The sequence below is a fragment of the Myotis daubentonii genome, chromosome 15 (genome assembly GCF_963259705.1).
Source record: "Myotis daubentonii chromosome 15, mMyoDau2.1, whole genome shotgun sequence".
NCBI classification, from domain to species: Eukaryota; Metazoa; Chordata; class Mammalia; order Chiroptera; family Vespertilionidae; genus Myotis; species Myotis daubentonii.
Genome location: NC_081854.1, coordinates 18,941,489 through 18,963,989, shown reverse-complemented (window position 1 = coordinate 18,963,989; position 22,501 = coordinate 18,941,489). Strand labels below are relative to the sequence as shown.

At 45.3% G+C, this 22,501-nt stretch overlaps 1 long non-coding RNA gene and 1 pseudogene across 1 annotated transcript in view; one reads left to right on the top strand and one right to left on the bottom strand.

Moving 5' to 3' along the window:
* LOC132216855 (uncharacterized) overlaps positions 1-14,163 on the top strand; it is a 48,498-nt gene extending 34,335 nt beyond the window's left edge. Inside the window, exon 3 of the long non-coding RNA XR_009448808.1 lies at positions 13,713-14,163. This is a non-coding gene — a long non-coding RNA (uncharacterized LOC132216855). The remainder of the gene's footprint in view (positions 1-13,712) is intronic.
* Positions 11,359-11,664, bottom strand: LOC132216853 (U6 snRNA-associated Sm-like protein LSm3; annotated as a pseudogene).
* Positions 14,164-22,501: the final 8,338 nt, after the last annotated feature.

Below are 22,501 nucleotides of genomic sequence, written 5' to 3'. Positions count from 1 at the left end.
CCGGGACTGCCAGCTTCGACCGTGCCCAGCTCCCATCGCTGGCTCCACCCCTACTTCCTGCTATCACTGGCCAGGGCGGCAAAGGCACCTGATTCTCCGATCATGGCTGGGGCGCAGGGCCGCCTTTGCCCTGCCCCCCACCTCTTAGCTCCCCCTTGGGTTTCCGATCACTGTCAGTGGCAGGGGGCTTCTTCCTGCTTTCCCTTTCGCCTCCCTGCATTGTGCCTACATATGCAAATTAGCCGCCATCTTGTTGGCAGTTAACTGCCAATCTTAGTTGGCAGTTAATTTGCATATAGCCCTGATTAGCCAATGAAAAGGGTATCGTCGTACGCCAATTACCATTTTTCTCTTTTATTAGATAGGATGTTTACTTTGAATTTATATTAGTTCACACAAACACTCCATCCATGCTTTTGTTCCGGCCCTCCGGTCCAGTTTAAGAACCCATTGTGGCCCTCGAGTCAAAAAGTTTGCCCACCCCTGGACTATAACATTCCTCCCCAAGGCTCCAGGTCACATAAAGAATGTTCTCCAGTACTGATGTACTTCAGAGATGAAAATTTTTGACTCCACAATTCAAGAGGTTTTAAAAAATCACAGCTATTTGGATTAAATGTGAACAGCATAACATAGAAATAAAGTCCACACAAAATATTGGGTTTTAAAAAATTACTGGCAAGACAGGATGGGAAGAATGTGTGTGTGTTTTGGTGATGGGGAAGAACGCTAAGTCCTCGTCTTCTGAGAGGGACCATCTTGGATAATACCTAATATGAAAGAAAGGGAATATCTCACCTGTGAACAATTGCATGCTAGGAAGTGAGTAACATCTCTTCAGATCTCAAGCACTTTTTCTTCAGTAAAACTGAAAATCTATACCCATTAAAACAGTGACCTATTTTCTCCTCCCCCAAGTACCCCACAATGACCAATGTTCTTTGTTTCTGTAAATGTGAATACTTGAGATACCTCATATAAGTGGAACATACATTTTCTGTCTTCCTGTGACTGGCTTGTTTCACTTAGCATCATATTGAGAATTACTCCCGCCCCCCCAAGGCTGAATAATATTCTGTTGTATATGTATATACCACATTTTCTTTTTCCATTACTCTGTGTATGGATAATTGGGTTGCTTCTGCCTCTTGGGTATTATGAATAATGCTGCAATGAAAATGGATGTGCAAATATATCTTCAAAATCCTGATTTCCAATCTTTTTTTTTTTTTTAACATAAAAGCAGAAGTGAGATTGCTGGACCACATGATAAGTCTATTTCTTATACAGTACCTGTACCATTTTGCATTTCCACAAAAAGTGGGCCCAGGTTCCAATTTTTCCACATTGTGCCAAGGCAGGCTACTTTCTGTTTTTGTGATTGTTGTTTTCCGTTGAGGGGATATTTCATTGTTGTTTGAATTTTATTTCTTTTTTTAAAAAAATGTATTTTTATTGATTTCAGAGAGGAAGGGAGAGGGAAATGGAGATAGAAACATCAATGATTAGAGAGAATCATTGATTGGCTGCCTCCTGCACACCCCACACTGGGAGTCTGCAACCCAGCCATGTGCTCTGACCAGGAATCGAACTGTGACCTCCTGGTTCGTAGGTCGATGCTCAACCACTGAACCACACCAGCTGGGCAATATTTTCTATTTCTAAAAAATAGTCATTGGCTTTATAATATATTACATGGATCTGTAGATCACTTTGGATAGTATGACAGCTTAACAATATCAAATCTCCCAATCTATGTTTTTTTTGCTAATGAGGATGGATTTTCAAAGAAGCAGTTGCTCTTGTTCCCTTCCCTGTGATCTCTCTGTACTCAGCCCTCTGAGGGGGTTCATGCAGCCCTCGCACACCACTCGGTGACTCCCTGGGGTGAGACAGGCAGCGGTCCCAAGGCTTCAGATCCAGGGGCTGTGTGAGGAGATTAAACAAGCTGGACTCTCTCCCTGCCCCTTCCATGTTTTTCTCTTTGGTTTAACTATCTGTTAGCCTCATAGGTAACTATTCGATAGTCCATCCTCACCCTTCTGTCAACTCTACCTCAACTGGAACCATTTTGTTCAGTACAGATAAGAACTTTATTCAATAGAAAACTTCTGGAGGAGGGAAAAGAGATTTTGCTTGGGGCAATGGGACACAGATGTCGTGTGTAGACGATGTTTTATTCAGCTGTACACTTAACCTATATGGTTTTATGAACCAATGTCACTCTAATAAATTCAAATGAATGAATGAATGAATAAATAAATAAATAGAAGTAGACAACTTCTGATGTAAGAAGGTTGGTGACGGGTTCATTGGACACATCATTAATGTGTCAGAAGTATTTAAAATTCATTCATAAGAAATGTAGTCAAATTGTCCATTAGACATTCTAAAGCTTTGTCTTTCATAAATGAAGTAACTGAATCTTTGGAAGACATCATGAGCATGTCTGTGCCCTTCCGTCCCAGGAATGATTTCAGACCTGGAAGGCTGGCTTCTTACAGAGTCACAGATCTGACATGAGCAAACTCCACAGCCTTAGGGATTGCTCCAGGCCAAGGAGCCTGTGCACCAGTGCAGAGCCGCATTTCCATTCCAATGGAACCAGATTGTCTGGAAGGATGTCTGACAACACAAATGTCCAAGGGGGTGGGAAGCCATGGTACCCTCCTCTAGAGCTGGGACCATGAAGAGCTTCAACTGTGGAGACAACACTTACCCCATTCAAGAACACAGGGATGAAATAGGTAGTTTTAAAAAGCTTTTTATAATATGAAGAAAAGACATTTTGAAGTTCTTTGAATACTGTGGTAGGGACAATCACTGTACCCCTAAAGATATCCAGAGTTTTATCCCTGGAACCTGTGACTATTATATTCCCTGCACAATACACTTTGCACATGTGATGAAGTCATAGGTGGTGAGATGGAAAAACTACTCTAGATTTTTCAGGTGGTCCCTCCATGTAATCTCAAGTGTCCTTATGAGGGAAAGATTGAGTCAGAGGGAGATCAAACAATAGAAGGAAAAGAGCAGATGTGACTATGGGGGCAGGGAGGGAAAATGCGTGTGATGGGGGGACATGAGCCAAGAATGAGAACAGACTCCAGAAGCTGGAAAAGGCAAAAACAGATTACTCCAGAGAGTCTGTGGATGGAGCAGGGTCCTGCAGACACACGTCAGGATTCCAGCACAGTGATGCCCATTTCAGGCTCCTGGTCTCCAGCACTGTGAGAGATTGTGTAAACAGGCTGGATGTCTTATCCACGCAGTTGTGCTTTGGAGACACCCAGGTGACCACCTGCTCACTCCTTAGTTTCTTGTCTAAAATGTTTTTCACAGCCTCGATAGGATCACAAATCAGAACAAAGGTAATATTTAAGGTCTCTGAAAGGACAAAGCAGAAACACACTCTCCTCCCTTTCAAGGACAAAGCAGAAACATACTCTCCTTCCTCTCCTCTATCTTGTCCTGTAGGGCTGGGCCCTCAGCCCAAGCCTCCTCCTTTTCTGAGAGTGACCACCAGAATGCCCGTATTGTCCTAACTCCTCCAACCACCACCTGAGTGGACCAATGAAGCTCCAGGAATGCAGCTAAGGTCCTAATAAGGCTATAGTGGGGGATAGCTCAAGCCTCAGAATGTGCTGGTCACTTCCTGACCTTTGTGCTGTAAGACCCTGTTGAAAAACCCTGACCTAAATGACCAATCTCTGTAACCCACGTCACCCCCTAAGCCCACCCAAATAACTAGCCCTATATAACCTTTGTTCTCCTGGGACATGCGCTCTCCGCTGCGTCGGAAGGAGGCTGGGAGCCAAACCCTGGGTTTGAATAAAGACCCTTTGCTTTTGCATCGGAAAAGGCTCCCTGGTGGTGGATTATTGGGGACCCCGAACTCTGGGCATAACAGTCTCCTCACTAACATTGCCAAGAACATTGAGAAAATTACATGTGTGGTAAATGACCCACTATTGGCTAGAGAGCTGGAAGGACCCTAACCACCAACATTGTTCCAATTCCACATACATTTTCTTACCTCCATGTAAGAAAGCAGAAGCACACATCTTTCAAAGATATTTTGTCATAGAATCTTGATGGTGTGTGGAGTATAAGGACTCCTTAAAGAGGCAGCAGGTTAGAGGCCTCTACTAGACAAACACATGTCCACTGGGCCTGTGCCCGGAATCCCATCATTGCCCTGTGATCGCTGCCACCCAGGGGTGCATCAACAACACAGAAGACATTCTTGGCTTTCGATGTCATTTTCAACAACTTCCTATGCCTGTTTTGAAGAAAGTCCACAAGCAAGATACAAAGTACTGGAAAATAGACCCTATCCTTGAATTTCTGTTGGGATTCGTTGGCTCTCGTTAACGTCTGAGAATAGAGCAAATCCTAGAGGGACCTGCAGGCCAGATGACTGTTAGAAACCAGGGTGCTTCAAGAAGGGCAGAATTACATTAAAAATGGTAATCATTAGAGAGGAAGAGAGGAAAGGAAGGGCATAGTTTGTTACTTTGGTTTAGGATGAAGAGAATGTGGAAGGAATAGGGAGGGGAGCAAGTGTTCAGGAGAAGGTGAGGGCTCCAAGTTGGGGATGGGGTGGGGGTGAGGTAGACAGAGTCCCTGGAGCTGGAGGACAGGCTTGGGAGGAAGAGGAAGCCACTCTCCAGACCTCCGTGTGGTCTTAAGAGGCAGAATGGCTTTTTGAAAGAAAGAACAAGATTCTTGAAGATCTTGATCCTGGGACCAAACTGTGGATTTGGGGAGTCCCTGGTAGGGTGTGTCCTTTAGATGGGGTGAAAACACAGGAAAACATTTAAAGAAAATAGAATACGGGGTTGGAGTGGCAGACCTGGGGGGCGGGGGCGGAGAGAGAATGCGACCCTAAAAACAGGATGGGGAACCTTCTGACGCTGCTGGAAAAGTTCTATGTCATACATGTTTTTCTGGATGGGGGGTCAGGGGGGTAAGGCGCCATTTTGTGAGCTGACAAAGACGAGGTTGTGTCCTTTTATTAATTTTTAGAGAAGACTTTCAGCATTTGTATTTGCCCTTGGTAAACACTTTTTATGGACATGGGGGAGGTGGTGCTCCTTAGGTAAGGGAAGATTTTAGTCAATCTTTTAAAAAAGCCCTTTCCCCCATTTTCCCTTTGGTTGTTTAGCCTCAGGGACTATGGGCTGTGTTTTCATCCCTGTTATCTGTAGGAAGGCCTTACACATTGCTGAGAAGGCTGCTAAAACCTTATTAGACTTTTACTTTTGCCAAACTTCTGATCCTAAACTTATTAAATTCTTTCAAATATCTTGTCAACTTTCAGGCAGAACAAACAGCAAGACATTTTTAAGCACCCGCTCAAATGCTAAAAGTTCTTTTAGAGAAAATACTTCGTTTTTTTAGAAGCTTCTGCTTATCAACCAACAAATGCCGGGAGCCGGTCCATCCTTGCTGTTTCAAGGGACCTGGCGTATATAGCATACCGTTCTTAATATGTTTGCTCCCCTTAGCGCTATGTGTTTTAACCAAGGTCACCTCTCCGAGAAAGGTTGTTTCCCCAGGTAGGGATTTTCCCCTGAAGTTAGGGAGGGAATAAAACCCCTTAACTAAGTGCCAGGCAGGTAATTAATCACTTTAACTACGAACGACCATGCTTAAGCTACATAATCTTTACTCCCTGGAATGGAGATAAGAAACGCCCTAACCTTTGGAATAGAGATTGATAGGATTGGAATCAACTGGTATAAATGCAGATGTAACAACAGGACACAGAACCTAGACACAGAACCTACACAGAACCTAGAGACAGAAGAACTTCACTGGAGAGAACATGGCAAAAGACCCTGGACAGAAACTGGCAACAGAACCTAGAGACAGAACCTAGCGAGAGAACCTGGCTGAAGAACCTAGAGACAGAACCTGGCTACAGAACCTGGATAGAACATGGCAAGAGAACCTGACTAGAACCTGGTGACTGAACCTGGCTGGAGAACCTGGACAGAACCTGGCTGGAGAACCTAGCGAGGGAACATGGCTACAGAACCTGGCTGGAGAACCTAGCAAGAGAACATGGACACAGAACCTGGCTGGAGAACCTGAACAGAACTTGGCTGGAGATCCTGGCTAGAGATCCTGGCTAGGCTGCTGATCAACTGAACGCTGCCTCTGTGTCATTCCTTCTTTGCCGACTCCGTCCACAACTTTGGGGACCCCTGGACCTGCTGGGGTTGGACCCCAGCAAACAAACGTATTCCATTGTCCAGGAGAGGTTTGGATTCCCCTTCTTACGAAATCTCTTTCTTAGGACAAACAACATAACAGACACGGACAAGAAATGGAAACAAAACAACACACAACCAAATAAATACTCACCCATCAGGAACCCCTGTGAGCTGCTACGGGGCACTTGGTAAAAGTGTGAGAGCTGTGACCAATCCCTCCTGAGACAGAAAAGATTCTTTTCCCTGTGGTACAAGCTCCTGCGGACCCCACCCCATGCCACCACCTGGACCACCATCCCCCTGAGGGACACCCCTCCCAGCCTCAAATAGAGACACTTGACCTCACCCAGGAAAGCAGGGAGACCCAGCCTAGGAGGGATGCACAGTCAGAGCGACAGCAGCCCATGGAAGCGTGAGCACAGAAGGGGCTCCACAGGTACCACAGCCCGTTCCAAGGATGCTGGCCCCTGACAGTGAGGCCACTTTAGGTCCTGGTTCCTGAGCCACATACTAGTATGTTAAACTAAAAATGAAAGGCCAACGTGCGGGACAACAAGCATTTATTTGAAATTAAACATGAGAATAGCTGCTTAAAAAGCACTGATTCAGGCAGAAGCACAGAGTGTTTATTTATAAGAAAGGGAAGGGAACGCTAATATCAACAGAGGGACGGCCTTTCTGTTGGTGCCAATAAGCGAACATAGTGATGCTCATTCTAAGAATGTTTTTAATTTTCAGTTCGGCAATTACCTGTCTGGTAGTCATAATATTTGCTTTCTTGTCATCTTCATAAACAGATTTTTGGTCACAATGTTGCGTTAGACCCAGTTCAAAGGATACTTCACCCTGTTTTAGCATCCCAATATTTTAAGGCATAAGATGTGCAAGGCAGTTTATCTAGAATGGCAGCTCGGGCCCCATTAAAAATGGCTCCATGTGTGTATATATTTTACAGTTTCCTTTGCTGTGCAAGAGCCTTTTAGTTTGGCGTAGCTTCACTTGTTTATTTTTACTTTTATTACCTTTCCTTTGGTGTCAAAGCACATATACTATGGGGGTAATTAAACCACAACCACAATGGCCAGTTTAGGAAACAACTTATTCTTTTGGAAACCATACAAGCTATTTATGAAAGATTTATCCACAATCAGATTGTGTACAACCGGAGCAAGACCACCCAGGGTGAAAATAAGGGTCATCTTCAACAGAAACGTGCACATCTTTTGAAACATCACATGGACAGCCAGTGGTTCTCCAGAGATTTCATGATCTGTTCTGGGCGATACATGCTTATCTTACCCAGCCATGCCTGCCACCACCAATTCCATGACATTGTCTTTTATAAGAAACTTGATTTAATCCTGGGAGAACATAGAACCATGCCAGGCTGGGGTCCTCTCAGGATAATGACTGCAGGCCTGGAGGTCCTGCGGTTACAGCCACGGGAATGAGTCATTCATCACCCTGCCCCCATTACACAGAGGAAGGACTTCTGACTCTTGAGCTTGTTTCCCTTGTTGCACTGCTTATATTACAATCAAAGGTGTGCCCAAACTAGGGTTGTCTCAACCTGTCACTGCCAGTGAGCCCTTGGCATATTAGTAATGCATTTTTTTTGGGGGGGGGGGTGAATAGACTTTTAAACTTTTATTTATTTTTACTTATTTATATATTTTTATTGATTTCAGGGAGGAAGGGAGAAGGAGAGATAGAAACATCAGTGGTGAGAGAGAATCATTGATCAGCTCCCTCTTGATCCCTTCTAGGGATCAAGCCCACAACCCGGGCATGTGGCCTAACCAGGCATGTGCCTTGACCAGAAATGCTCAACCACCGAGCCACACTGGCTGGGAAACGTTCTCTCTTTTTCCTTTTTTAAACTTTATTGTTGAAAGCATTAGAAATGTCCCCTCTCCCCTCCCCCACTGATCTGCTCCACCCTGCTCCCACCCCCTCCTTAGACCTTCCCTATATAATTTCTTTGTTTAATCTCTTCCCACCCCCCCTCTGAAATATGTCAGTCTGTTGCATGTTTCAACGTCTCTGTATCTACAGTGGGGCCTTGACTTACGAGTGTCCCGACTCACGAGTTTTTTCCGAGATACCAACCGTCTCTCGGCTGATTTTTTGCTTTGAGTTGCGAGCTAAAATTCGGGTTACGTAAGAGCCAGCTTCAGATACCCCACCGTTCGTTGGTGCAGCAAATGTCACAGTGATTTGACATACGAGTAATTTGAGTTACGAGCTCCGTCACGGAACGAATTAAACTCGTAAGTCAAGGCCCCACTGTATTTTGTTAGTCAGTTTATTTTGTTCATTAGATTCCACATATATGTGAGATCATGTGATACTTGTCTTTCTCTGACTGACTTATTTCACTTAGCATGATATTCTCCACGTGCCTCTATGCTGCTTCAAAAGGTAAGAGGTCCTTCTTTTTATAGCTGCACAGTATTGCATTGTATAAATGTACCACAATTTTTTTTTTTTACCACAATTTTTTAATCCATTCATTTGCTGATGGGCACTTGGGCTGTTCCAGATCATAGCTATTATAAATAATACTGCTATGAACATAGGTGTGCATATATTCTTTCTGAATGGTGTTTCACAATGTTCTCTTTTTAAACTTTTGAATTCTCTGAGAGAGTTTGTTGAGGATGATCTTTAGCTTGAAGATCTGTTAGAACTCACCCATGAAGACTCCAGGGCCTGGCATTGTTGTGTTGGCAGAGGGACAGTACTAGCTCTCCCTTTAATTTCTTTAATAGTTAATGCTGTATTCATATTATCCATTTTTTTCTTGATTCAGTTTTAGTGATGGACATTTATGTAGATAACTATTCATTTAACCTAAAATTTAAACAATATTGGCATAGCTTTCGTGGTTGTTTCTGATAAATTATAAACTCTCTCTTTTTATCATCCTGATATGTCCTTTATAAAGTTATATTAATATATCAATTCATGCCTTTCTCTCTCTCTCAAAACCATGGTTTGGAGGTGAATGGTACAGGATGGAGGGAAACACAGAACAGAGATCCTCTCTTTGACCAGACTTATTCAGGATCCTCTGAGCCCTCTGCTAGACTAGGCCTGACCTTGAGTTTCCATCTTCATTCTTGTAGAGTCCAGATTTGCAAGAATCCCCTAAGTGAGTTTAGCCAGAATCCCCTGCACTTGAACTGACCTCACCATTCCAGGTAATACCTGGTCAGGCTGGCCTGCCTCTGGTAAGAACCCTGTTAGGTCCGTTTAGCAAGAATTACTCCACCTTCCTGGTAATTTTCCGTCCACTGATGGCCCATCCTACTCCTTGGCTACAAATTCCCACTTTTCTTTGTTGATTTGGTATTGAGCCCAAACTCTGTCCCCTGCTGCAATCCCAGTGCAGTAGTCACTCTGGATAGAGTGTGCCTTACTGTCTTTCACAAGTGAGAGAATAATTTTTTAACTCATGTGAACAAATAATGATAAAATGTTTTATGAGTGCTACAGGAAAGTTTATAGAAGGGGCCCTGGGTTACACAGAAATTAATTGTATGGTAGGGTTTGTGGAGGTCTAAGTTTTGGAAACTATTGAGAACGGTGGTAATACCCAGGTTTGGTGGGGAGTTGGGCTCAGGCAGTGCTAAGCACTGTTAAGGCCAAACTAATGCAAGGTATTTGGGGCAGTTCAATAGCGCTCAGTTACACGTGTGCATATCCTAAGAGGGAGCAAGAACACTTCTAGACACTCCCGCACAGGCATGCACAAGCGCTTTGCATCAAATACCCATGGAGTTGACTGCAGCCGTATCTGAATGGTCATTGAATCAGTGACACCTGAGTCCCAGATACAGCGAACAGCAACTGAGCATTTGCTGCTGCACAACAAGGCACCCCATTCTCCAGCCTGTGGTGGAGGTGTGGCTGCGAACCCCAAACTTAAGCCTTTGCACATTTTAGGGTTCTGTCCTGAGGATGAATTTCTGGGTCAGTTAGCACCTACATTTGTTTACAAATAGCAAATCCAGCACAAGCTGAGTTAAGCGGCAAAAGGGCTTGTGTCAGCTCGTGGAATTGGCAGTCTGGCTACATGCTGGGCTTGGGCATGTGGATGTGGTCTAAGCAAGTCTCCAACAATCTCACTGCCTCTCCTGACAGTAGGGAAGGTAATGGTTTAAAAAAAAAAAAAAAAAGAGTGGTGGGAATGGGCAGTGTGGAGTGAAGGACAGGAAGAGGCTGTAAGTTTTGCCCTTGGACTCTCCAAACTGTTTCTCGTCCCTCCTCTAGTCTCAGTGCTGCGTGCACTTTATCTTGTGACATGGTGTTGATGATGGATGTGTGAGGCATGTGACTGAAATTTTAGGGACCAGTGGTCTTCAAGGACATGACCCTGGTTGTGGCTCCCGGACCCTCTCCGAGAGGCCTATACAGAGACATGAGGCTGGAGAACTGCAGGCACCTGCTCTGAGCAGCTGAGCCCTTCCTTTCCACATCCTCACACAGCCCCTTGTGTGGGGTCTCTATCTCCTCAGGTGTCAGGGCTGTGGGAGGCTTGAAGGGCCCATAAAGGTCACAAGGTACCAAGCTCATAACTTTGGGTCTAAAATTCAGGGACTAGGATGTCTAAAACCTTAACAAATAGAGAAAGAGACATTCTTTTTCACACCTGGACAAATATTTTTCTTTGTAAAGGGCTGTTTCACTGGGTTGCTTCTGAAGCCTTATCTTACCTGTCTTTTAGAGATTTCAAAGATCATGTGTGGCTAGTACTACATTTGTGGTAAGTTGTCTTCTGCATGTTTACCCAGGCCCTCATTCTCAGGGAATCTACTTTTTTTTTTTTGCATTTAATAAAAGAAAACATCAAATTTAATTTAAATTTTAAAAAAAGAAAATTTCAGGAAAAAACATTGGAGCAAATAAACTAAAAAAGAGGGCTGCGTTTTGGAGATCATATTTATTGGAAGGGTTGGAGAAAGAAAAATGCCATTTAGCTTAAGAATTTGTGAGTTATGTGCAAATAAACTCATTTCAGGAGCAGAAGAACCCTTGGTCATTTCTAAATATCAAAATTTACACAGGTTTCTCTTCTGCATATCTTCTACCTTTAAAGACGCAACCATATAAAGTCTTCTAATTGCCACACAGGATATATTCTTTGTTTCAACCAACTCTCAATGGAGGGGCAACTAGCACAACACCATCTCCCCGGACAAAAAGCATTGGAATATTCCGTTTTGTTGACTTATATATCTCTTCATATGTTTCTTCATCAATTTCTATAGTGGTCACAGTTTCTCCCACATCTCCCAATAGCATATTTAAATGTTGATCATAAGCATATAATCTTCCTCAAAGCTCTCAATTTCTCATTTTCACATAAATTCGCTCATCCAGGTTGAGGCTGATAAGATCCAGTGTTGGTAATTTGTTGCCGGTCCACGTCGTCTCCCATGTTTCAAACCCTGCCGGAATCTACTCTTTCCAGCAGACTTTGCATCCCAACTGGTCCCAGAAGAACAGCTTTGCATGTTGGAGTGAGAAGCCTCCCAAGAAGCATGACCTGGTGGGAACCTTGGGCTGAGAGTCTGGCAGGTAACACTCAGGTCAGCCTGTCCCGGGGAGGAGTCACTCCCTACATGTGGTTGCTGAGCCCTTGAAACAGGGGGTTCAGAGCTGACAATAGTATTCTTATCTCCTGAGTGTCCAGGTACCTCTACACAGCTGGTTACATATTCGCTTGGATATTGTGGTTTTGTCTTACGGATTAGGATGAGGAGGACTTACTTGTAAAACTCCTGTAATCCATAACACGGCAACATCTATCCTACTAGTGGAACCTGTAACTTATACCATTTAGGGAAATGTTTCTCAAATTTGCTGCGTCCCTGAGAATTTCCTGAGGTGCTTTTTGTTATGGAGATCCCTGGACTCCATGTTCTTTTGGCCAAGCCTGGGACAAACAGGGCTGGGGTGGGGATATGCTATCCTGTGGTGGGAAGAGCTGCAAGGCGCAGGTAAAGGGGTGGGTGTGTCATTCTACCATGGGAAGGCAGGACGTTAAGAAGAGTAATTCATCTACAACATGAACCTTTGTTAATTGGATGTGGAAGACCTAACCATGAATTCTTGTGGAAGACTTAACCATGAATTCTTGCATTTAAAATAAATAGTTGTCGCCGAAACAGGTTTGGCTCAGTGGATAGAGCGTCGGCCTGCGGACTGAGGGGTCCCAGGTTCGATTCTGGTCAAGGGCATGTACCTGGGTTGCGGGCACATCCCCAGTAGGAGATGTGCAGGAGGCAGCTGATCGATGTTTCTCTCTCATCGATGTTTCTAGCTCTCTATCTCACTCTCCCTTCCTCTCTGTAAAAAATCAATAAAATATATTTAAAAAAAATAAAAAAATAAAATAAATAGTTGTTAAATGGCTCTCAAATACCCTTACCTCGAGATTCACATGTGTACAGGCCCATCACGCACCCACATGCACACACACGTATAACCCTCAGGGAACCTTCGTGGTCATGGACAGCACCAGGCAGCCAACAGGAGCAGAGCAAAGAGAGCGAATGGCCCACAGGATGTCCCTGGGGCAGTCAGCTCAGAATCTGCCCTGAGGGCTGAGATGGGGATGGAGACGGGGGAGGACCTGCAGGAAGGGGGGAGGGCACCAGGGGGCTGGGTACTGCTGTCCAGGAAGGAGCACTATTCCCAGCAGAGAACACATCTGTCTGCAGAGGGGCCCCCGGACTGGCTGTCCCTGCCTCATCCCAAGACCAACCCTGAACCAGCGTGCTGAATTTGCAGTCTGTGTCCCACGTGGGTAGGACTAACAATGACCGTGGCAACCAAGGGAAACCTGTAATTCCAAACTCAAAAGCCTGTCCTCCAAAATAAGAAAACATCCATGCATTTTCTATTAAGTTCCCAACACGTACACTCCTGACATCTAAATTAGCAGGAAGTCCCGTCATTTCCTGGGTTCCTGCCCCACAGGTCCACTTGCAGACACACAGGGTGATAACAATTGTCCCTGCATCTCTCCTTGTTCAGCTGCTGCCACCTCCTGGCAGGTGATGGTAATCAGGACATGGAGCCTGAGAGCCTGGTGCCACAGCTGACCAGGGAGGCAGGACTGGGCCTCCGCACTGGTGGGGTCAGGGGCAGCAATGACCATTCTGCAGCCCTGGGGGGACGGGGCAGTTGGGCAGACAGAGCTGCCCGAGGGTGAGGGGGACAAAGAGCTGATGCAGGACTGAGGGGGGAAGCACTGAGGCCTGAGCTGGAAGTGCGGTAAGCAGTTAGACAGACAGCAGAGCAAGGACGATGGGGCAGGTAGAGGAGGTCACCAGGGCAGAAAGCTCTACCAAAGGACAATCATCGTGTGGGTCCGTGTCCCCAGGGTGACTTTTCCTCCCTTAGTCTATCGCTGGTCATGCTACTTGGACCCCCTGACCTTTCCTTCCTGGAGATGACATCTGGGCTTCCGTTGTATTTCAGCTCCAGGCCCAGAGAAGCAGCAAAACCAAACAAGCAATGTCATGACCAAGGCTGACCTCAGGACCAGCTGCATTGAATAATGACTGCCTTGGCACGGACCAATCCATCAGCGGAGACCACAGCTCTGAGAGGACACACCTGGAGAGCTGCTGAATATTCTACTGAGACCTTCCCCTGGGACCTCCCCTAAAATCCCCACCCTTAAAACCCTGAGGACAGAGAATCCAGAACACGCTACCTCCTGGGAGCATGCCTGCGCTTCCCTTCCTCCTTCCTCCCTCCATCCCCCAGGCATGCCACCCTTACCCTCCTCACTTCTAAGCTTCAAGGGCCCTTCCTTTACCTCTTTAACTTGTTTCCTAAACCCGTTTCTTCTACAAATGACTTCGTCTACTTCTGTTATTTTCCAAATAATTGTTTTCTTATAGTTCGAGTCTTGGCTCTGAATTCTTTCCTAGTCAGAACTCAAGTACCAAAGTTGTTGAACCCAGGTCCGTTGAGAACCCATGAGTCTAGCCCAGGGGTGGGCCAACTTTTTGACTCGAGGGCCACGATGGATTCTTAAACTGGACCGGAGGGCCGGAACAAAAGCATGGATGGAGTGTTTGTGTGAACTAATATAAATTCAAAGTAAACATCATTACATAAAAGGGTACGGTCTTTTTTTTTTTAGTTTTATTCATTTCAAACGGGCTGGATCCGGCCCGCGGGCCGTAGTTTGCCCACGGCTGGACTCTAACACCTGGTGCTCTTCCCACTGCTCACATTATGGTGCCGTGACTGTGTGGCAGAGAAGCCACCCAAGACCACCTTGCAGATCTGGACCAGTGCTGGGTACCAGCAGGGACCCAATGTGCCCCACAAGCTCCTTGCTTTGCGGTGGGTGAACTTGGGTGAGTTTCTTGGAACTCCGAACCTCTTTGTTTTAAGCTAGAGGCCAACTTTTTTTGAGCTGGTTTTTTTTTTTCTTTTTTTTTTCCAACCCTTGAGGTAGAGCTAAAGGCTAAAGGTTAGGAGAACCGAGGCTAAAGAGACGAATTGAGATAACTAAAGACGGGAGGGGGGAAAAGGATGACTGCTCTGTAACTTTGGCTTTTCAATTAGAATTGCTTTCTGAGAGTCTGCACGAACTTTTGCTGGATAAATGAGAGCCTAAACTCATTCAGCTTCAAAGATAAGGGGCACCAGGCAGTTTCTTATCTTCCTAGAGAAGGCCGACAGGATTCGTCCTCAGGGCCCGAGGTGCTGCCTCTGTCTGTCTGGCCCAGCTAACATACATAGGTCACCAGGAGTCTTCTTGGATCCCTTGCAGGTTCCTTGTCTTTTAAAACATCTTTTCTGTGTGCTCCTTAAGGTTCCTGAAACCAGGGAATGGGACCACCCTGAACTCCTTCAACACTCTTTTAACCATCTTTTCTTTATTTCCAACTTCTATGAAAGCCTCAGGGATAACTTAACAGGGACTATCCCTTCCCTTCGAAGGGTGGCTGCTCTGCCTCTCCTAGGCCTCCTGCAGGAGCAGGGCTTTTTCAAACATTATAGGCAGGGCAATAGCTCGACAACTGGAGACGAGCATTTGTAGGGTGATTTTTCCGTTGGAGGCCACCGAGATATTAGCACCCCTTGTATGGACAGACACGTTAGGGGAGACCTCTAAGTCCAGAGGCAGACCAGACACCTTGCTTGGGATTGGCTATGTTTTGAGTGCAGTTCAGCTGTCTGAGTGGAGGAAGTCCATTGTTACAGTGCCCAGCCATCACTGTGACCCCTGGTAAGCCTGCCCTCAGGGCATGGGGTGACACTACACCTGGGTGGCACCTGGATGCCGGGATATCCCTGAGGAGTGGAGTCCGCCTGTGTGAGTGGAGTAAGTCCACCCTCCCCATGATGGCTTTTGGCTTTTCAATTAGAATTGCTTTCTGAGAGTCTGCATGAACTTTTGCTGGATAAATGAGAGCCTGAATCATTCAGCTTCAAAGATAAGCGGCACCAGGCAGTTTTTTTTATCTTCCTAGAGAAGGCTGACAGGATTCGTCCTCAGGGCCCGAGGTAATGGGGGTCATTGGTAAGTCTGCCCTCAGAGCACAGGGTATGCCCTCCACACCCCAGGTAGTTTCCGGCCGATAGGGAACCTGCCCCCACTGCGGTTCTCAGACCACAGGACAGCCCAGTACATCCCAGAAACTAGCAGGGATGCCTCTAACTCTCAGCTTGGAATTTATTTGTCTTTCCATGGACGGGGAACCGGTCCACAGTGCCTCTCGATACCCCCTTGGGAAAAATTTGACCCCGAATCCCTCAAGCTTCTTTTGCAGCATAGCCTGGCCCCACTATAAAGTGGGCAATGGAGAGGTTTGGGCAGTTAATGGCACCATTAAGTTCGATATTATCCTGCAGCTAACCTGTTTTCTCATTCCCAAGGAACTGAATGGAGGATGAGGCTTCATCAGATCGATGTGTCTTTTCCATGCGTGCAAGCTGTTATGGCTCTCAGAAATGACCCTCGGCTATGTGCTACCTGTAAACTAGATCTCTCTATAATTGCTGCAGATCCCCCCCCCCCCCCCCAAATATACCCAGATGAAAAATAACATTTCAAAAATGGATGAATGAGTTTGTTAGTCATTTGCCAACATTTGCCAATCCTTGAGGTATTAAAAATGACTGTCCTTGTTTCACTTGACGCTGACTTTTCCTGGGTCTGCCCCTCGGAGTGACCCTGGGTTGGAAAAAATGGCTTGACCTTATTGGGAGGTGTAATTTGTAATATAACCACCAGAGGGCGGCACCACAGCAATGTAACCTGGAGGGACTGTGAAGGAATGTGGAGTTTTTGGCGTTTTCTACTCTATTTTTGTCATTACAAGTATCTAATGGGCAAAACCACCCCATCTCCACTTCGGTGGCTCACAGAAGGAAGCTTCTCCATCTCTGATGTGCTTCAGTGATTTAAATTTTAAAAAAATCACAGTTAGTGGGCTCACATGTGAATAGCATTAAACAGACGCAATGCAGACTACACTAAATAATGGTCTTTAGAAAAATCCTGGAGAGACTGGATGAGAAGAGTGTGTGTGTGTGTGTGTGTGTGTGTGTGTGTGTGTGTGTGTTGTGATATGAAAGAAAGCTGCTGAGTCCTATCTTCCAAGAGGGAAGACCTTGGATTAGATAACAACTGAAAGTGATAAATCAGTAAGTAGTTTCAAAGCATGTTGCTGAGACCTCTCTAAATAACCCCCAGGAAGCTGTCATTGTCTGGGGCCGATGTCCTCAGCGTGGCCCAGAGAGAGAAGCCAGAACCTTCCCGTGATCACTTTGAACAGCACACAGAGACACAGGGCTTATCACAGCAACGTCTAGTGCTGTCACAAATACAAGAAGGAACATCCAGCAGTGTGAACATCAGACACAGAATAATAATTTCATGTTCCAGCCACAATGGGAGTTAAAACCCGTTTGAGGCTGTAAGGGATCACGTCAAAACAATATGCCCTCTTTGGACTTTATACACTGATTAAGATTTATCTGAGAAGCCCAAACTTTTTGGCTCTTTGTCCAAATGACATTGGCTGGGCACTGACATATTCTTTGTGTTTGTTTTGTTTTTGATATCAGGAACATTGAATTTAAACATTTTAATCCTCAGTTCATTAACCAGCCCACAATTGCTCTGCTTTCCTTTTGTAGAAAAGTACTCCTTGTTTAACTTTATTTTTATGTGTTTGGAAGCAGACTGAAGTTGTAGCTTCCAATGATAGCCAAGGCCAGAAATGGGGATGTGCCTCACTAAGGAAGTGGCTGCTAATTCCTGGATGAAAACACTGGGAAATGGACACACGGCATTGGTCTCAGGCCACAGCCCCTCTGCAGCCTCTATAGTGACAGTCTAGGACCCACAAGCCCCATGGCCCTGAGTGCTGAGAGAGGTACAACAGGCACCTCACAAAACCATTTCCCTCTTCCAGACTCGCACTGAATCTGCTGTCAGAGATTCTGGAATTGCTATCTTCAGCTTCCCGGTTTTCTGTGTGTTTTCCAAGGGGTTTAGGGGAGCATGAGTTAAGCCAATCTGGGGCATCTCTCCTACACAGCATTGGGGCACCTCTATTGTAACATGTGCACAACCAAGATCTTTATTCTCCCCACCTCCCAACCTGATGCATCCAGAGCCTTCCTCTTCTCAGTCAAGGTCAACACCATCCTTCCAGGTGCTCAGGTTGGGAATCTTGGCATGATACTTTCTGTCTCTCTTGCTCTGGCGGTAATCTCTAATCCATCAGCACACCCCCAAAGATAGAACCCAAACACTCAGGTCCAAGCCACCATCACTACTACATGGGGTTAGCATACAGTCTCCTAACTGGTCTTCCTGCTGCCTCCTTAACCCACCTTACAGCAATCTCCCCAGAGCAGGATCTGTGAATTCTTAGAGATGAATTCTTTAAAAACCCAAGTCAGGTCATCCTTTTTCTTCTCAAAGCCTGTCTGTCACGTCACTCACACCTCAATCACACCAAAATCCAAAGTCTACACCACAAGCCACAGGTCCCACATTAGCGCTGCTCAAAGGGCTGGTCTGCACAAGACAGGGAGTTTCTACCAGAAGGTCAAGCAACTCAGTGCTTTGGTTGAGAAAGTCTTGCAATGAAGACCATGCCAGCAGAAATAAACAGGGCACTGAGCGATGTGGTTGGTCTACTTTCTGTCCCAGGCTCTTTAGCTCCTTTCAGATCACCCTTTGATAACAGAGCCCTAAAAAGTCTGGTCCCTGTCTACACTTCTTTTTTTTTAAAATATAATTTTATTTATTTATTTATTATTATTATTTTTTTAAAATATATTTTATTGATTTTTTACAGAGAGGAAGGGAGAGAGATAGAGAGTTAGAAACATCGATGAGAGAGAAACATTGATCAGCTGCCTCCTGCACATCTCCTACTGGGGATGTGCCCGCAACCCAGGTACATGCCCCTGACCGGAATCGAACCCGGGACCTTTCAGTCCGCAGGCTGATGCTCTATCCACTGAGCCAAACCGGTTTCGGCATGTCTACACTTCTTATGTCATTCTCCTCACCTGGCCACAGTGGCACCCTGACCTTTGAACATGGCGAGCATCCTCCTGCCCAGGTTTTTGCCCTAGCTGTTTCATCTCTCTAAATAATTTTTCTTTAGAGACCTCCATGACCCCTTTCTCCCTTCTAGGTCTTGCTCAAATGTCACATAGTCATGGAGAGTTTCCCTGACCATCTTATATGAGAAAGTAAACCCCAACCCACCCATTCCCTCTCTCCTTCACCCCACTTTATTATACTTCAGAGGACTTACCGCCATTTGAAATACTGCTAGTTTATTTCTTGACTAGAGGCCCACTGCATGAATTGGTGCATGGGTGGGGGCCGGGCCGGCCAGGGGGGAAGGGATGTGGCAGGTTGGCCTTGTCCCCAATTGGGGTGGGGCCGGCCAGGGGGAGGGGCCGTGGGAGGTTGGCCGGCTGGCCTCACCCCCGAATGAGCGGTTGGTGGGCTGCTGTGTGCATCATAGTGACTGATCATTCTGGTTGTTCCAGTCGCTTGGCTTTTATATATATAGATTGCCTTTTCCTCTTCAATAGAATATCAGCTCCATGAGGCCAGTTCAAAAGTGAACTGGCAGGTTCATTTTTGTGTCCTTACAACCACCCTAAGCCTGTGCAGAATGTGTGCCCATTGTTCGAAAACGGAATTAACTCACCTGTGAATAACTGCATGCTGGGAAATGAGTAACATCCCTTCAGTTTCACGGTCTGTATAATGTGAATAATTCCAGCTCCATCAACATGTAGCAATCATGTAACAATAAGCCTCCTTCCTGATATCTATTGCTATGTAACAAAAGACCCCAAACTTAAAATCGCTGCATGTCTGACATGATGAGGGACCTGGGATGACAAACTCAAATCATGGTGATAAATGGTCAATTTTTGCACAAGGTACTAAAGATACAAAATCTTGGGTGAAGCTCCCTGGAGAAGGGACACTGGGGTCCTTTTGGAGGGTCAGCCCTCCTGGCTTTTCATGCCTCTCTTCACTCCATCTCTGGAATGACCCTAAGGCCCTGGTCGGCAAACTGTGGCTCACGAGCCACATGCGGCTCTTTGGCCCCTTGAGTGTGGCTCTTCCACAAAATACCATGTGTGGGCGCGCATACAGTGCGATTGAAACTTCGTGGCCCATGCGCAGAAGTCGGTTTTTGGCCTGGGCGAGTCTATTTTGAAGAAGTACTGTTGATATTTGGCTCTGTTGACTAATGAGTTTGCCGACCACTGCCCTAAGGGATATGCACTGTCCTCACACTGGGTTTCAGAGAGAAAACAGGCTTGTACTGGGGTTGTCACTTCACAAGGCACAGGGCTCAGTGGGACTATTCTGTCATCCTCTGTACTTACCGACATACACTACGTAGGTCAGACACATGGATCAGAGCTGCTTCTTCTCTGAGATACATCCCAGTTGGCATGTGTGGTCTTTTTCCTCTCGTTGCCATCATTACAAGATTTTTACACTTTCCCAGGAAAAGGACACATTTATTAAAGGCAAGATCACTAACTGATTATGGGACATGATCTGGATATATATTTTAAAATTTTTATTGTTGAGAGTATTACAGATGTCCCCTCTTCCCCCATTAACCTCCTCTACCTGGTTCCTGGCCCGCCCCAGACTTTCACCACCCTATTTTCTGTGTCCATGGGTAATGCATATATGCATCTAAGTTCTTTGGTTAATCTCTCCCCACGCCCTTTCCCTCTGAGATTGGTCAGTCTGTTCCATGCCTCTGGTGCTATTTTATTAATCAGTTTATTTTGTTCATTAGATTCTTTGTTCATTTATTTTGATTTTTAGATTCAATTGTTGATAGATATGTATTTATTGCCATTTTATTGTTCATATTTTGGATCTTTATCACCACTTCTTCTTCTTAAAGAAAACCCTCCAACATTTCCTGTAATACTGGTTTGATGGTGATGAATTTCATTTGTGTTTTCTTGTCCATGAAGCTCTTTATCTGACCTTCAATTGTAAATGATAGCTTTGCTAGGTAGAGTAATCTTGGTTGTAGGTTCTTGCTATTTATCACTTTGAATATTCCTTGCCACTCCCTTCTGGCCTGCAAAGTTTCTGTTGAGAAATCAGCTGATAGTCCAATGGATACTCCCTTATAGGTAACCAACTGCTTTTCTCTTGCTGCTTTTAAGATTCTCTCTTTGTCTTTAGCCTTTGACATTTTAATTACAATGTGTCTTGGTGTGGGCCTCTTTGGGTTCCTCTTGTCTGGGACTCTCTACACTTCCTGAACTAGTAAGTCTATTTCTTTCGCTAGGTGGGGCAATTTTTCTGTCATTATTGCTTCAAATAGGTTTTCAATTTCTTGCTCCCTCTCTTCTCCTCTGGTACCCCCATGATACAAATGTTAGCATGCTTAAAGTTCTCCCAGAGTCTCCTTACACTACTTTATATGTTTGGATTCTTTTTCTTTTTGCTCCTCTGATTGGGTGTTTTTTGCTTCCTCATATTTCAAATTGCTGATTTGATTCTGGTGTTTTCTACTCTACAGTTGATTCACTGTAAATTATTTTTTATTTCAGTTAGTGTATCCTTCATTTCTGATGGGCCCTTTTTTTATGTTGTTGATGTTCTCACCAATTTCCTTGAAATTCTCACCAAGTTCCCTGAGCATCCTTATAACCACTGTTTTGAACTTTGTATTTAGTAGTTTGCTTACTTCCATTTCACTTAGTTCTTTTTCTCGAGATTTTGTCTGTTCTTTCATTTGTAACATATTTCTTTGTCTCTGCATTTTGGCTGCTTTCCTGTGTTTGTTTCTTTTTTTAAAAAATATTTTTATTGATTTCAGAGAGGAAGGGAGAGAGAGAGAAACATCAATGATGAGAGAGAATCATTGATTGGCTGCCTCCTGCATGCCCCCCACTGCGTATCAAGCCTGCAACCCAGGATGTGCCCTTGACTGGAATCAAACCCAGGACCCTTCAGTCCACAGGCCAACACTCTATCCACTGAGCCAAATCAGCCAGGGCTGTTTCTGTGTATTAGGTAGAGAGGCTATATCTCATGGAATTGGTAGAGTGGCCTTGTGTAGTAGGTGTCTTGTAGGGCCTAGTAGCTCAGCCTTCCCAGTCACCTGAGCTGGGTTTCCTAGGTGGACTCCTGTGTGAGCTATATGCACTGTCCTGTTGTAGTAGAGCCTTGATTGCTGCTGGTGTCACTGGGAAGAATTGATCCCTAGGCCAATTAGCTGTGGGGACCAGCTGCGACTATAGTGAAAGAGCTGCTGTGCAGGAGGCACCCCTATGGAGCAGGACTTGCTTCAGTGGGGCTTTGGTGCTTACTGAGTCCACTCCTTGAGTGTGTTATTCATGAATGTGGTAGAGTTGTAATTTGCCATGGTCAAAAGCTATGCACTGGGTGAACTGGCTCTGGGGCCTCCTGTCACTAGCTACAGAGTGATCTGCAGATGGCTGCTATTTGTATTGGGCTTGGAGGTGCCTAGGAGAGGCCAAGCTATGAATCTTGGCAAGCTGCTGCTGGTGCTGGGCTTGAGACCACTTATTGAGAGGTATGGTGCACTCTGTGAGTCCAGCTACTACTTGTATGAGAAATTTTTGGAAAGTCTGAAGCCTGAGCCAGGACAGGCCATTCATATGGAAAAGCCACTGCAAACAGCTTGGGCTACAAATTGAGTGGGGTGGGATCTCAGGGAATCACCAAGATAGGGTGAACAGAGTGGGCC